The sequence below is a fragment of the Lactuca virosa genome, chromosome 4 (genome assembly GCF_052849685.1).
Source record: "Lactuca virosa cultivar CGN04683 chromosome 4, Lactuca_virosa_CGN04683_v6, whole genome shotgun sequence".
In the NCBI taxonomy this organism is placed as follows: Eukaryota; Viridiplantae; Streptophyta; class Magnoliopsida; order Asterales; family Asteraceae; genus Lactuca; species Lactuca virosa.
Window position 1 is genome coordinate 453612394 of NC_136429.1, and position 16386 is coordinate 453628779.

A 16386-nucleotide genomic window follows, 5' to 3' on the forward strand; every position below is an offset into this window, starting at 1 on the left:
ACTGATGGGTTTTGAGCATTCTAACACTTCCTAAGTGTACATGCAACCCTAATAACCTTGGATCTATGTTTGTCTAATAATCATGCAAAGTTGAATTCCAAGGTTATATTCCTATCTAGCATACATGGGGAACATTTTTAACTTGAATGAAAGATAGAATAACTTACCTTGTTGTTGATTATGATCCTTGAAACCTTGTGAGCCTAGCACCCCAAGTGTGATGCCTCAAATGCTTCACACAACACCAAATGCTATTGGAATGACTTTAGATAGAATACACACTTCTAAAATCGGCCTAGCCCTCTTGTTTCTTATTGTCGCCAATTTTGGTGGAGAATGGGTTTCTTATATAGTGTTGACACATCTAGGGTTACACCATGTAAACCCTAATGTGTCATGACTCTTCATTTCCATGACCCATGGGTTTGTAACTCCCATGGAGCATCCATGGAGCATCCTATGGGTGGAACCCAACTTGATAATCCATGGAGCCTCTTAGCCCACTATATAAGATATGGAAGATTTACATAATCTACCCATATATTTAATTAGTTATCTTTTGATCACTTAATTAATTCTAAATTAATTCTTGATCAAACTAATTAATTAATATTATTAATATATTAGAACTTATAATATATTAATTAACCATAAGTGTTATTTCTCTCATTTTAGTTTATCCAATTGCATGGTATCATGCAACCCAAATGGACCATGCCGGGTCGGGTCAAGTACATACCAGAAATAGTTATGGACTTAGACACCTTATCCAACAGTAACAGGCCCAACATTTGAGACTATTGGCTTTGTTGATGGGATCTTCGTTTGAAAATTTTTCCTAACAGTCTTAACAACTTCATGCGAAACCTCACCAACATTCGTATCACCAACCTTCTTTTCTCCCCCCTTGCACCCCTGTGACAACATGTGGGGCATCTGTTGGTAGAAGACTTGAGAACCTGGACAATGGACCCAACTGTTTATGAAAAACAGCTTCGAATTAAATAAACTTCTGGGATAAGAACTCAGGAGTTATTAATGAAGATGAATTGGACTTCGTGACTAAAGACTTCAACTCAGCCAACTGGGTAGTAATATCAGTGAAACTATTCGATTCTTGAGTAGTCAATTGAGTAAGTTGAGGACTCATTGCTTCGTATAATTTCACAAACTTGGTGACCACATCAACAATAACATCCATTTTCTGATTAAGAGAAGCAAAATCACGTTGCACCACTTCAATTTCTTTGGTCATATATGTACAAAGTTCTTGAATCTGTAAATTAACATCCCCCCTTACCTTCTTCACATCTTGAACAAACAATACATGTCGTTCCTTAGCCAACCGGCGAAAATCTTTAACTTCTTCCACAAAATTCAAAGATTGAGCCTTCACCCGTAACTCATTACACTTATCATTCTAGTCCAACTTCTCCATTAGATGTTATTCAGATTCTTTAATCATTCCAGAACATTTGGTAAGCACCCTTGCTTCGACAACTTTTAGCAAACCATCAACCTCCATACTTGACACTGAACTATTTCCCCCATATTAGCTTGAGATTGAATAATTGAATTCAGCTTCTTGTTAAGAATCTTGAATTTCTTCATAGTCATTAACATATGATCAACAAAATTTTCTTCCTCATCATCAAATTCCAAATCATCGAAAGTTCCTCCAAAACCTCCGTCATCAGTATCAGTTTCAGGTTCATCAACATGAGTGGGTGGATCAGTAGATTGAGATGAGAAAAGTGTTGTAATTGGATGTTGGATAACATGCTCAAAAGTAGGTGAATTTGTAGTGTTGGAAACAGGGATGATATAAGGAGGTAAAGAAACAGAAGTATCCATGGAAGACAAGATAGGAATACCTTGTATGGATAACTGAAGCTCTATATGCGAATCTCCTTCACCCATGTTGACGGTTACATTCGTATCAGATACGTGTGTAGTGATGTCTGAAGTTCGAACCTCCTCAGGAACTGACTTGGTTAACGAAACTTCGGGTGGTATGACCTCAGTCTGCTCAGGAGTCGATGTTGGTGTAGAGAGAGTAACTTCTGGTGTTTCAGGAACTTTTTCACCATCTGACGATTCCTCTTGAATAACCAACTTTCGTTTCTTTTTCTTTTTGGAAATATGCTTTGCCACATCTTCAGCTCTTCGTTTCTCTGATGAAGGAGAAACAGGAACTGGAACCTCACGAATAAGGACCCCTTGGTGATTAAGATGTGGTTTTCGATCCATTGTAGGAGAAAACCTAGAAGAACCATATGTATCCATTCGTGAACCACGAGTCATCTTCTTTAGCTTTCGAAAAACACCAGATTTCGATGGAATTATTTCTTTAGCTTGTTCATCAACAACATGATCAACAGGCTTGATCAAAACAGTCGAAACATGTTCCTCTATTGTAGACTGTTTCTTTGGAGACTTCTTGGACTTGGATTCTAGCACAGGCTTCTCAGGTGTATCCTTTGCATCCTTCTTCGAACGTTTCGATTTCTTAGAAGGACCAGCATCCTCTTTGGATAACAACTTTCCAGTTTCTTCATCAGGATTGACAGTCTTCAAATACTCAACTAACACCGAATTAGTTGGATCAACCCGTTTTAACATTGCATCAGGAATTCTAGCAATTTTCGAAAAGACCTCAGCATCATCTGTAACTTCCTTGGGAAAATGATATTTCAAGAAATCAGCCTTCTCTTCATCTGCTGGTACTTCAATCCCTTCTTTTTCATAAACATACCGAAGAATCAAACTCCAGTATCATGCACAAGAAATTCCTTGAATCACATTAGTGTTCTCCACACTTTTCTGAAACTCCTTCCATATTTAAGTAGAATAATCAACTGGAATATCATAATACAGACCAGAAACCATGGCATAGACTTCCATTTTTCCCTTATCCAATCCAACACTTCGACCAGTCAAGCATCGGAGAAAATTTCCAAATAAGAAATTCCAAATACTTGGAAGTCCAGATTTCTTGAAATCACTGACCTTGGTGAGTGGGGGTTGATGACCCATCTCATTAAACATATAAAAAACTTGAGCAGATGAAATATCAGTGTACGGTGGTGAATTAGGAATTTCAAGAATCTGACAAAACAACTTCTTAGACAGTCGAACCTTCTTATCGTTTACCAGATTAAACGTAATAACATCCAGAGCTTTGCTGTAAGATGCAGTAGATCCTGCAATGGACAGCCAGGATAGAGGAACAGCAAACGAGTTGAACATGGCAGTCGAAAGAACAGAGCTCTTCAAAGCAACAACTAACATCTTCAACTCTTCTGGATACAAAGAAACATCCCCATGGACTTGATAATTTGTGCTTTGAATCTTCATAATCGGTTGGGAAGTGATATCTTCAGTTGTTTGGGATGTAGAATCAACACCAGCATGAGCAGCCATGATTAGGGTTTTGAATCATTAAAGAACTGAGACAAATTGGGAATTTTTTCTTTTGTGAGCATAAACGGAATAAGAACCCTTGATTCCCCTTTTTATATGTAACCCTGGAATTTGAATTTAACGCGGGATAAGCATTAACTGAGATCTGACATGGCACCTTGAAAATCTCACCACTCTGCCGATAAAGTAGCCATATGTCAAAAAGTAACTGTCACATTGCCTTGAAACCCGGACTGAATAGAGAACGTCTTGTCAAACAGTATGTTCGTTTCTCCGAATAAAAGTGTAACCGTCTCAAACCTTCGGATGGAGGTAAACCTCTTTCGTCTTTGGGTTTAGAGACGAAGTCATTTTCTAGACTTTCGAAATCATCAGCCTGAGTTGGTAATACTCAGAACCTCAAGGATTTCGTGAGTGCAGTGTGCCAAAGATAAGATAAGAAGCAAATTAACGAAAATTTGGAACTGTGATGTCGAAAAACAAATTTTCGACACAAAGGCAGTTAAAACCCCGGGCAAAGGTTGCTTCATTAGTCATCAAGAGAGATGATCAACAGCTTGTGTATTTTCTCGTGAATTACAATCGAATACTTATAGAGAAGTATCGAAGGGCTTCTTTTATAAGGCTTCGTGGGTGACTTACCAATTTCGTTACATATCAACCTAAACATAATGTGAGTAATTGTAACCGAAATTACCTGTTTGACCAGTGTAGTCAGTGACAAGTATGCTGTGAATAATGTTGCATGTGACATTGAAATCGAATGAAACTCACACTGAAATCATATTCATGAAAAAAAATATTTGTGCTGGATACTGTTGGGTAACAAACATCGTGGGTTTCGATAGTTTGATCAAGACCACTCATGAGAAATAAATATGATTTGGAGTTTCGAAAGTCGGTACTGAAACAAATGTTTCGTTAAAATCTGGAACATAGTTCCTCGTCAATGCCTTACAAAGCTAGAATTTTGGGTATCACTTTCATCACGGCCTCATGATTTCAGATCAGGAACACAGAGTTTTGATATGTCTAAATCTTGACGGGTTGTATCAAAGATCTCTTGGACATATGTCTTCGTGTGTGTAAGTGTAAGAAATTTGTAGATGAAAAAGATTGGTTCACGAAATCAATTGTACCTCTGTTATATTCGGACCAAACAGAAAACTCTTAACTCAGTTGAGAAGAGTAAGGTAGCTCATTTGACTAATGTGAATATAAGCCTGACTTGGAAAGAAATTTTCGTATGAAAAATTTCATTAAGGCTTTCGTACACACACATTGAGTCTATGGAGGCTTTGGTCGACATGCTGCAGCATGCTTCTAGGGACAGTCTAACTAGTACAAAGTTGTCGAAATTGTACCTTCCCATAGAAGAACAAGCATGACCCTTGTAAAACTTTTCGTGAAATCTGCATCAAGGAAAGACAAAGAACAAAATGACAAAAATCTTTTTGATATTTTTGAATTTGCGAAAAGAAAGAAAATGTTTTTGTGTTTTTGTAAGTTTTTCGAAAAAGAACTCAATTAACAAAAGAAAATCTTTGTGGAATTTTTGATTTTTCGAAAATAAAATGACAAAACAAAAATAAAATATGTTTGTAGTTTTTGATTTGTCGAAAATAAAGCTATTGTACTAACTAACGTAAAAGTTTTTTCAAACTAACGAAAATTTGAAAACTAACGAAAAATTTGTTAAACTAACGAAAATTTGACAAACTAACGAAAATTTGTTAAACTAACTAAAAGTTGACAAACTAACGAAAATTTGTTATTCTAACGAAAAGTTGACAAACTACCGAAAATTTGTACCCCAAGACCCAAAATCCTCAATGTGTCGAATTCGAAGCGTGTCGAAGCGTTGACCGTGAACAGTAACCTCTGAATGGTTAATACTGTCAGCCTCTGAATGAGACATTATTGCCTCTGAATCGACACATTTGTATAACACTTCTTTGTTATACATTCGAAATCATTCCTGGAACTGAACATGCTTCGATCATTCCCAAACCTGTCAAAATTCGAACAAATGATTTTTCATCCAAAGCTTTTGTAAAAATATCAGCAAGCTGATCAGTTGTTTTTACAGAATGGACTTCAATGTTGCCATCTTCCACTTGATCTTTGATAAAATGATAACGAAGAGCTATATGTTCTGTTTTCGAATGTTGTACTGGATTATGACAAATGCGTATAGCACTTTGTGAATCAAAGTACAATGGAATCTTTTTCATATTAATGGCATAATCTCGCAACTCACTCTGGATCCAAATAATTTGTGAAGTACAAGCAGCAGCTGCAACATATTCAGCTTCAGCAGTAGAAATCGAAATACACGTTTGTTTCTTTGACTGCCAACTAACCCATTTTCCATCCAGAAATTGACAACCACCACTTGTGCTTTTTCGATCCAAAGTACATCCTCCTAGATCTGCATCTGAAAATGCCTGAATAAAAAATCTTGATTTCGAAGGATACCATAATCCTAACAAAATTGTTCCCTTGAGATAATGAAAGATATTTTTCACAACAGTTAAGTGTGGTTCTCGTGGATTTGCTTGATACCTAGCACAATTACATACAGAAAACATGATATCATGTCTATTTGCAGTAAGATAAAGCAATGAACCTATCATACTCCTGTATAAGGTAAGATCAACTGCAGGCGTTTCTAACGAAGGTGATAGCCTTGTTCCAACCACCATTGGTACTCTTAACTTCGTGATATTTGTCATTCCAAATTTTTTGAGCAAATTCCTTGTATATTTTTCCTGATTGATGAAAATGCCTTCTCTGTTTTGATGAATGTTTAAACCCAGAAAATTATTGATTTTACCCATCATGCTCATTTCGAATTGGCTTTTCATCAAATTTTCGAATTGACTAGACAAAGCAGGGTCAGTCGAGCCAAAAATAATATCATCGACATAACTTTGAACAAGCATTAGATGATCCCCAACTTTCTTTCGAAATAACGTGGGGTCAACTGATCCTTGTTTAAATTTCGGTTGTTTTAAAAAACTGGTAAGAGTTGCATACCATGCTCGTGATGCTTGTTTTAACCCATAGACTACTTTATCTAATATATAAACATGATTAGGATATTCTTCATTCACGAAACCTGGAGGTTGTTCCACATACACAGTTTCTTCCAGCTCTCCATTCAAAAACGCACACTTCACATCTATTTGATAGACATCAAAGTCTTTGTGAGCTGCATAAGCCAAGAATATTCAACTAGCCTCGAGTCTTGCGACAGGGGAAAAAGTTTCTTCATAATCTATACCTTCTTGTTGTGAATATCCTTTAACAACTAGTCGTGCTTTATTTCGAACGATATTTCCATCCTTGTCGGTTTTATTGTTGAAAATCCATTTTAACCCGACAATGGAAACATCTTTTGGCTTTGGAATTAATCTCCAAACCTTGTTTTTCTCGAATTCAGCCAGTTCAGATTGCATTGCAACAACCCAATCAGAGTGTTCCACTGCAACCTTAACAGTCTTTGGTTCAATTTTCGAGATAAAAACATTAAACATGCAAAATTCTTGATGAGTATCCAGTACCTGATTCTTTGCACGAATTTGAGCTCTTGTCAAAACTCCATCTTGTGGATTTCCAATGACTTGCTCTTTCGGATGATTGTTTGTCCACTTTTCCAATGGTGGATATGATGGATCAAAGTATAAAGGTGCATCTTCGTACATCTCTCTATTTTCGGATCCTGCAAAAGAAAGATTATCATTAATTTCGTGAAATTCATCATTCTGATCAAGACTAATCATATCAATGTTATTTTGTTCAATTTCGACAGAAAGATCATTCTGATGCTCCCCCTCAACAGAATGCTCCCCCTCAACATTTTCATTCATTCTCCCATTCTCCCCCTCGAAAGAATGCTCCACCTCAAGCAGAGTATTTGAATCCAAGTGCTCCCCCTCCACTGGATTATTGTGCATACTTTCGCCAAATTTTGGAGAATTCGATGTGGAATTACTATCTACAATTGTTTGAGGAATTTCCAAGTCAACAGTATGCTTCGTAGATTCAGATTGATGATTATCATTCGCATGAAGTTCAGCATCCACTGCCCTGTCTGGAACACCAAAAATTAAATCATAATCAAAGTCAGATGAATTAGATTCTTCAGTTTCATCAGTTGATTCATTAAGAATTGGTTTTTGTGCAAACTGTTTTTCAACTTGTTTCACGAAATAATCATCAAAAGTTAGATTAAACGTTTCTTCGATTTTACGAGTTCGTTTATTTAACACTCTGTATGCAACCGAATTTGTCGAATATCCCAAAAATATTCCTTCATCCGCCTTGGCTTGAAATTTAGAAAGGCTATCTTTGAGATTCATTATAAAACACCTGCAACCAAAAACATGAAAGAATTTGACATTAGGTTTTCGGTTATTGATGATTTCATACGGAGTGATATTGAATCGACGATGAATGAAAGATCGATTTTGAGTAAAACATGTTGTCGAAATTGCTTCTGCCCATAAATATTGAGGAAGATTCGCATATGTCAACATAGTTCTTGCTGCTTCGCAAAGTGACCTATTTCTTCTTTCGACCACACCATTTTGCTGAGGTGTATAGGGCGAAAAAAAGTTATGCGAAATTCCTTTTTCGGTTAAGTACGAATCCAGCACTTTGTTCTTAAACTCAGATCCATTATCGCTTTTGATCTTTCGAACGTTTTTCTTCAGACTTATCTCAATTTTCTTTATAAACTCGATCATTGTTTGAGCGACCTCAGATTTTAACCTGAAAAAATACACCCAAGTGAATCGTGAAAAATCATCAACAATAACCCAAATGTATCGTTTCGTGTTAAGTGTTTCAACAGTGGATGGTCCACAAAGGTCAATATGAAGAAGTTCGAACGGTTCAACAATTTTCGAATCTATGACAATTGGATGTCCTTTGCGATGATGTTTTCCTTGTTCACAAGTTGCACACAAAGTATCATTATCAAATTTTAGTACTGGTAAACCTCGAACAAGATCATCAACAACCAATTTATTTAAATTTCGAAAGTTTAAATGGGATAAACGTCGATGCCATAACCAGCTGACATCTGAGGAGGCTTTCAAAAGTAAACACACTGAGGGTTTGTCGATAATTGGTTTGATATCAAGAGTAAACATGTCACCATGTCGTTTAGATTTGAGCAAAACTTCGTTAGTGTCAAGATTTGAAATGATGATGCCTGCTTCGTTAAACACCACTTGATTACCAGTGCCCACAACAAGTTGTGAAACACTTATCAAGTTATGTTGAAGACCTTCTACATAGGCAACACGATTAACAGTAAACTTCCCATTTGTGACTTTGCCATATCCTTTCACTTGACATTTGTGATTGTTCCCAAACTTCACAACTCCAGTATTTTCCAAACTTCGATAATCTCTTAAATTTCTTTTCGTCCAGTCATGTGACGGGAGTAACCACTATCAATATACCATTTCTCATCGTAGTGCTCGTCACATAGCACCTGCGATCAATGAAAGAATTTAGGTACCCAAGGCTGTTTGGGTCCTTGGAAATTAGCTTCAAAAACATCATAAAATGCAGAACTTTTAACCCAGTCACAAACTTTTGTCTTGAAACTATCAATTAAGTCCACATCACTAGGTAAAGGAACCGAAACATAAGTTTTTGATAGTTTGGGATTGTCACTAACGTATGCCTTCGTCTTCTTAGATTGTGTTTGAACATGCGTCTCTTTCGTAACCGGTTGCCAAGTCTTTAACGAAACATTCGAATCTTTTGAAGATGAGCTTGCAGTTGACGAAGTATTCACATACTTCTTATAAGCTTCTTGAATTTTTTGTTGAGAGTATTTCCTTGATTGAAACATTCGTCCTTTTCCTTCAAGCCAATGATCGATGTTTTTGTCACGAGACAACCCTTTTGTGTACGAAACTTTTAAGGTTTGTTTTGCAGATGGATTCGGAAAATTCTGTTTTTGTGGAACGAAATCAACATTTGATTTAGGACGAAATGCCATAGCATATCGACTTCCATCATTATTTCCAATGCTTACATTTTGAGAAAATTGATTGTGAAATTTTCGTGTTGAAGAAAATCTTTGTTGATGGTTATAAGAAAATCGTTTTGTTGACGGTTGATTTTGAAATCTCTGTGATGTATTTTTGACATTTGTAGAAGACGTTGTATTTTTAACTTTTGAAGAATTTGTTTTTGGATAAAATTCAGATTTTGTGTTGTTTGATTAAGCGGGATTTTTCTTTTGATTTGAATAAGATGCTGATTTTGAAGACTTGTTCTCAACAGATTTAGTCTTTATGTTTTCAGACATTTTCAATGTCAAACCGTTTTCTTTCTTTCGAGACTCAACAGTTTGCCAGAAAATTTTCTTTCGTGCTTGTCTTTTCGAAATTTCATTTTCTTTTGATAACTTTTCTATTTGTTCTTTAAATTCTTGTGAATTTAATTTGACAACACTTTCATTTTCCACAACAGGTTGTCTTGTAACTTCTGTCTCAGGTTTTTTTTTTTCAACCCATTTGCATTGAGGTTTTTGTCTTGGAAAAACATATGAATTGTTTGTTAGATTATTTTCGACAGTGCTTTGATTTGAAAAGAATCCTTCGTCTGTTGCTTTCTTGTTATCATTTTCGACCATTTTGTTAAACTCTGGTTTAATGTTTTCAACATTCCCAGAAGTAACAAACACTTGATTCGGGAATATAACATCATCAGTGGACTTGAAATTTGGATACACCACAATGTTTGTTTCCAGAAAATGAGCTCCTTGTTCTGACAATACTTTGTCGAATTTTTCTGTATCCCCGTACACTTGATCAACGACTATTCGTGGAATTTTAGTTTCTTTCGAACCATTGTTTGATGAGACCTTTTGTGCGAACTGTCTTCATCATTTTCATCATCACTGCTATCAGTTTGACTATCTCGAATATCCACAAAATCAGGATCACAAACTTTGGAAGTTGAAGTTTGTCAGTGTCAATCTTAACCATCAAATCCTCGATCTTTTCTTTTCCTTTAGATTTTGATGCAACATTAATGACAGACAACTGAGAACAATCAACATCCTCAATATTACTAATTTCACTAATATTGTCAGAGTTATCTTCAATATCAACAAAATTAGATTGACAATCAGATGTTGAATTCTAAGTCTTTTTCAAAATTTTGATTTGTTCTGATTTAGTCAAAGTATCATTCACAATGTTAACTAATTCATTGAATCCAGACATTCGTCAATTTTGACAATTCCATAAGCATATCTATCATCAGGAGTTTTGTCAAACTCAGCAATAGTTTTCTCACAATCATACGAAATATTATCAACCTTCTCTCTCTCATATGCTAGAAAAGGTAATAATTTCCTATGTTGATCCTTGCTAATTTCACACGAATGATGCAATGAAGTCAATTTGCCATAAAGTCTTTTAGCAGAGTTACAATATATGTTTCGTTGTGCTAATAATAGTTTTACATCACTAGACAACGAATCCCTATCGCACATAATGTTTGTAACTTGCAATTCTAAACTCTAAATTTTTATTTTCTTGGCATCTAACTTCTTCTGTACTTCTATCAACTGAGAAGTTGATTTCTTAGCCTCATTGCTAGCAGAGATAACCAAAGCATTGAAATAAGCAACAGTATCATCAAAAGCAATTAATTCATAATCATATGCACTTATAGGAATATTGAAAGACTGAAGAATAGAACGTACCTTGGTAGTCATTGGAGATTTATCAGCACTTTTGGTCATGAAGCAATGACCAGTTACCTCTACGTCAAAATCTTCATCCAGCTTCGCATACATGGCACCATGCGTAGGATTACGCATCTCTTCATCATCGGATCCGGAAGACCAGATCTGATATGTGCCCTCTTCCTCCTGTTCACCTCTATCCACCAATGACAAATTTTTTTCCTTCGTACGCACCTCTTCCAATTTCTCCACATAATACGCTCTGTCCTTCACTTTGTTCTTTCTTTCATCCTTCTTACGAAGCATGCAATCATTTGCTAGATGATTTGCTCAGTTGGAATAATGGCAATATACACCTGAATCTCCTTTCAATTTCTTTTCCTCATTAACCTTCCCATCATTCTTCTCAATTTTCTTCTTCTCCTCTCCAGCAGCCTTGTTCACGAAACTACCTTTTCCCTCACTTTGCTTCACCTTTATGAACGGTTTCTTGAAAAACTTATTGACTCTGTTGTTTGAGTAAAAAGCTACTGCCTCATCATCCGAATTCATGATAAACCCCTCTTCATCATCAGAATCACCTTTTTCAACTGCCTCCTTTTCAGACACTTTAGAGACAAGTGCTAATGGACCTCCCATGCTAAGCTTCGACTCTTCTGCTATTTCATTCACTTCACTTTCGTGAGTTTTCAGTTGATTGTACAAATCATTTAGAGAAGATGTGTCGAAACTCTGTTGATTTTTCACCATCATACTAACACTCCTCCATTCTTTACGGAGTCCCATAACGAAGATGAGATTGAATTCCATAGCAGTCCTCGTGATTCCATAACGATTGCATTTGTAGATCAACTCATTCAGCCTATCATAATAGCATTCAATCGTTTCACCATCTTTTTGCTTGAATTCCTTCAATTCAATCAGACATTGCTTAACTGAATTTATTTTTGTCTTCTCACTTCCCTGAAACTTGTCTTTGAGATTATTCCAGATATCTTTTGCAGTTGTACAACTCCTGACATAGTTATATACAACTGGAGGTAATGCATCGCGTAACTCTCTTATGCATCTTTTCTCAAGTTTCTTCAATCGTTCAGATTGATCACCAACACTTGAAGTTCCAGACGATGATCCAATTGGTTGAACATATGTCGGAGGATTGATATTCCCAGAGATACATGACCAAAGCTCTTCATCGAGTCCATTCAAGTAATCTTGCATACGATCAGCCCATTGATCATAGTATTCAGGAATAAGGATAGGAATCTTAGTTGAAGATCCTAGCAAATGAGAGAATGAAGTCATCGAGTTGAGATTGAAGTTCGCCATTGATGTACGGATGAAAATTTTTGAGAATTTTTGAGAAATCAAAGAGAATTTGAAAGATAATTGCTGAATTGAACTGAGATAACAACTAGAACACTCGATTCAACAAACCAGTTGCAGAATCGAATCACAACCGAAGATCTAGAACGCTTTTTCACTTCAAAAGGTTCGGAAACTTTTTGAATCAGAAATTTGATTCAAAAACCTTTTGAATCAGAGTGAAAATCAGATCGCAAATTATGATTCCTGCTCTGATACCAATTGATGAAGTGATGAATCAAGTATGAATCAAATTAGAGTAAAACAAATGTAGTTTGAACACGAGATGTAAATATAATTTGGTTTCAGCTCTATTATTCTTTCAAATCTTACAGAGAGAATATAGACAAGTTCGTACAAAGACTCTTATCTAACTCTAAGTAATGTCCCTATTTATAGGAAACTTGAAAGCACACAAAAAATTACAAGGACTATACTTCGAAGCTTCGTTACAAAAATGCCTTGTAAAATAACATTAAGTCTTCGACATATTACAACAGGTCTTCGACCCTTACATTTATAAAGGGTGCGAGGGTTCGGACCAAAGGGGAGGAGGAGAGGACACGCGACTCGCATGCGAGGAGCCATGCGTCGGATCTCGGACTCGCCACCGCGATGACACGCGTCAAGCTTCGGTTGGGTCGCGCCTTCGGATGTGAGGATCTGCGACACGCGTCGGATACAGGACGCCTGTGAGGAGCGGGTGACGTGGCCGAACCCTAGCCATGTTCTTGCAAAATTTCTTGGTTTTTGTGTCCCAATCTTCAAAAATCCATAACTTTCGCATACAGACTTCATTTTCGACGTTCTTTATATGCGCGCGTAGGCGAGATTATACTCTATAACTTTCGTTTAGACTTCGTCGGCTAATTTTTAATTTATTTTTAATAATATTATTTTTAACAGACCGGGATAGGAAAATCTGTTAAAAATTCATAACTTCTTCATCCGATGTCTGTTTTCATCTGTCTTTTTACCGTTGTACTATTATTGATGAGACCTTCGATTCTCATCTAGGTTGTGTCGGCTAAAAATCGTCCGATCTTTATTTCGAATTTCGAGCAGTGTACTGCTTTGTCGAATCTTAGAAAAATCAAAACTTCTTCAAACGAAGTCAGATTTGGACGTTATTTTTATGGACATTCATGGTTTAACGTATACTACAACTTTGATTTAGATACCTAAGGCAAAAAAGCATTTTATTGAAAACTCACTTTTTACGCTGAACAGTGTTTTGCCGGTTCTGTCGCGGATCTTCGATAGGTCATAACTTCTTCGTTATAACTCGGATTTTGGTTTTCTTTATATTTTTGGAATCCTTGTTACAATCTCTACCACTTTATTCATCCCAATTAAGATTATTGAAAATTTATTTTTGAGGGTCGATTATGTAAATGCGCATAGTATACAAAAATTTCTCTTTATTATTTTAAAAAGAACTACAAGTTGATCTATACTATTACATTGATTCGAAATAACGGGTTGTTACATTATCCCCCCGTTAGAGGGAATTTCGTCCCGAAATTATTTCTAAAGTGGTACTCATGGACTAGGGAAAAGATGTGGATATTTTTGTTTCATTTGATCTTCCCGTTCCCAAGTGAATTCAGGTCCCCGCTTGGCATTCTAGCGAACCTTCACTGTTGGTATACGGATTTGTTTTGTTCTTTTGATTTCCCTATCCATGACCGCCACTGGTTCTTCTACAAAGTGTAGACTCTCGTTTAATTCAATTTCATTGAGTGGAATTACAAGAGTCTCATCAGACAGACACATCTTGAGATTTGAGACGTGAAATGTAGGATGAATGTTACTGAGTTCCTGCGGTAACTTGAGTTTATAAGCAAGCGGACAAACTCTAGCAAGAATCTCCAATGGTCTGATGTACCTTGGACTTAGTTTTCCACTTTTGCCAAAAATGTATCATTCCTTTCCAGGGTGAGACCTTTAACAAGACACAATTACCAACCTAGAATTCCAAGGGTTTTTGTCGTTTGTCTGCATAACTTTTCTGTCTGTCTCTAGAAACTTTCAATCATTCCCGGTTTGTACAATCTTTTATGTGGTTTCTCGAATGATCTCGGGACCGGTTAGAGTACTGTCGGTTACTTGGTTCTTGGCTAGTTGCGTATCGCCCACTTCAGCCCAACACAGAGGAGATCTGCACTTACGGCCATAGAGAGCTTCAAAGGGTGCAACTTTGATGCTAGTGTGATAGCTATTGTTGTAGGAGTATTCAACTAGTGGTAAATGGGTGTCCCAAGCTTTACCAAAATCTATCACACAAGCTCTTAACATGTCTTCCAACGTTTGTATGGTTCTCTCGCTTTGCCCATCGGTCTAAGGATGCTATGTTGTACTCATGTCAATATTGGTTCCCAAGGACTTTTGCAATGATTCTCAAAACCGGGAGGTAAATCTACTATATCAGTCAGAGATAATTGATATTAGCACACCATGCAATCGTACTATTTCTTTAAGGTACGTCCTTGTTAACTTCTCCATTTTATCAGTTTCTTTTATTGGCAGGAAGTGTGCGGATTTGGTTAATCTATCGAAAATAACCCAAATGGTGTCATGACCACACATTGTCCTAGGTAACATGGTTATGAAGTCCATTGTAATCCGCTCCCACTTCCACTCAAGTATTTCTGGCTGTTGAAGTAAACCTAAGGGCTTTTGATATTCTACTTTGACTTTGGCACAAGTTAAACACTTGCCCACATAAGTAGCAATGTCATCTTTCATGTTTGGCCACCAATAGAGTTTCTTAAGGTCCAGATACATCTTGTCTGAACCTAGGTGAATGGAGTATCTAGTTTTATGGACTTCATTCATGATAACATCTCTGTAACCACCAAACTTCGGTGTCCAGATCCGATTCATGAGATAACGAACTCCGTCACCCTTGATTTCCAAGTTCTTTTCCATTCATCTTAAGGCTTTTCTTGTTATGTTTTCGGGTTTCAAGGATTCCAATTGAGCCTCCTTGATTTGTGTAGATAGGTGGGAATGGATAGTCATGGTCAGAGACTTTACTCGGCGGCCCGAGTACTCTTTCCGACTAAGGGCATCTGCTACCACATTGGCCTTGCCGGGGTGATAACGAATATCACATTTGTAATCATTTAGTAGCTTTACCCATCGTCGTTGTCTCATGTTGAGTTCTTTCTTATCAAAGATGTGCTGGAGGCTATTGTGATCAGTAAAGACTGTGCATTTTGTAGCGTACAGGTAATGCCTCCAGATCTTTAGAGCAAAAACCACTGCTCCCAGTTCGAGGTTGTATGTGGTATAGTTGACTTCATGATTCTTAAGCTGTCTTGAGGCATAGGATATAACCTTTCCTCGTTGCATAAGAACGCAGCCTAGCCCTTGTTTGGACGCATCGCAATAGACTATAAAATCTTCTGTCCCTTCTGGGAGGGATAAGATCGGTGTGCTGCAAAGGGCTTGCTTTAGTTTCTGGAAAGCAGTTTCTTGTTTCTCCTCCCAAGTGAATGTCACATTTTTCTGGGTCAATATGGTGAGTGGCTTAGAAATCTTTGAAAAGTTTTGAATGAATCTCCTGTAGTAGCCAGCGAGACCTAGAAATTGACGAATCTCTGTTGGGGTTTGTGGGGTCGTCTAATTTTCGATAGTTTTGATCTTGTAGGGGTCAACATGTATCCCATCCTTACTGACTACATGACCTAGGAACTCCACCTTTCGAATCCAGAATTCACATTTTGAGAACTTTGCGTACAATCTCTCTGTCGTTAAGGTTTCCAAAACGTGTCGCAAGTGTTGGCTATGTTCTTCATTACTCTGAGAATAGACTAGTATATCGTCAATGAAGACTATAACGAACTTGTCTAAGTAAGTTCGACACACTC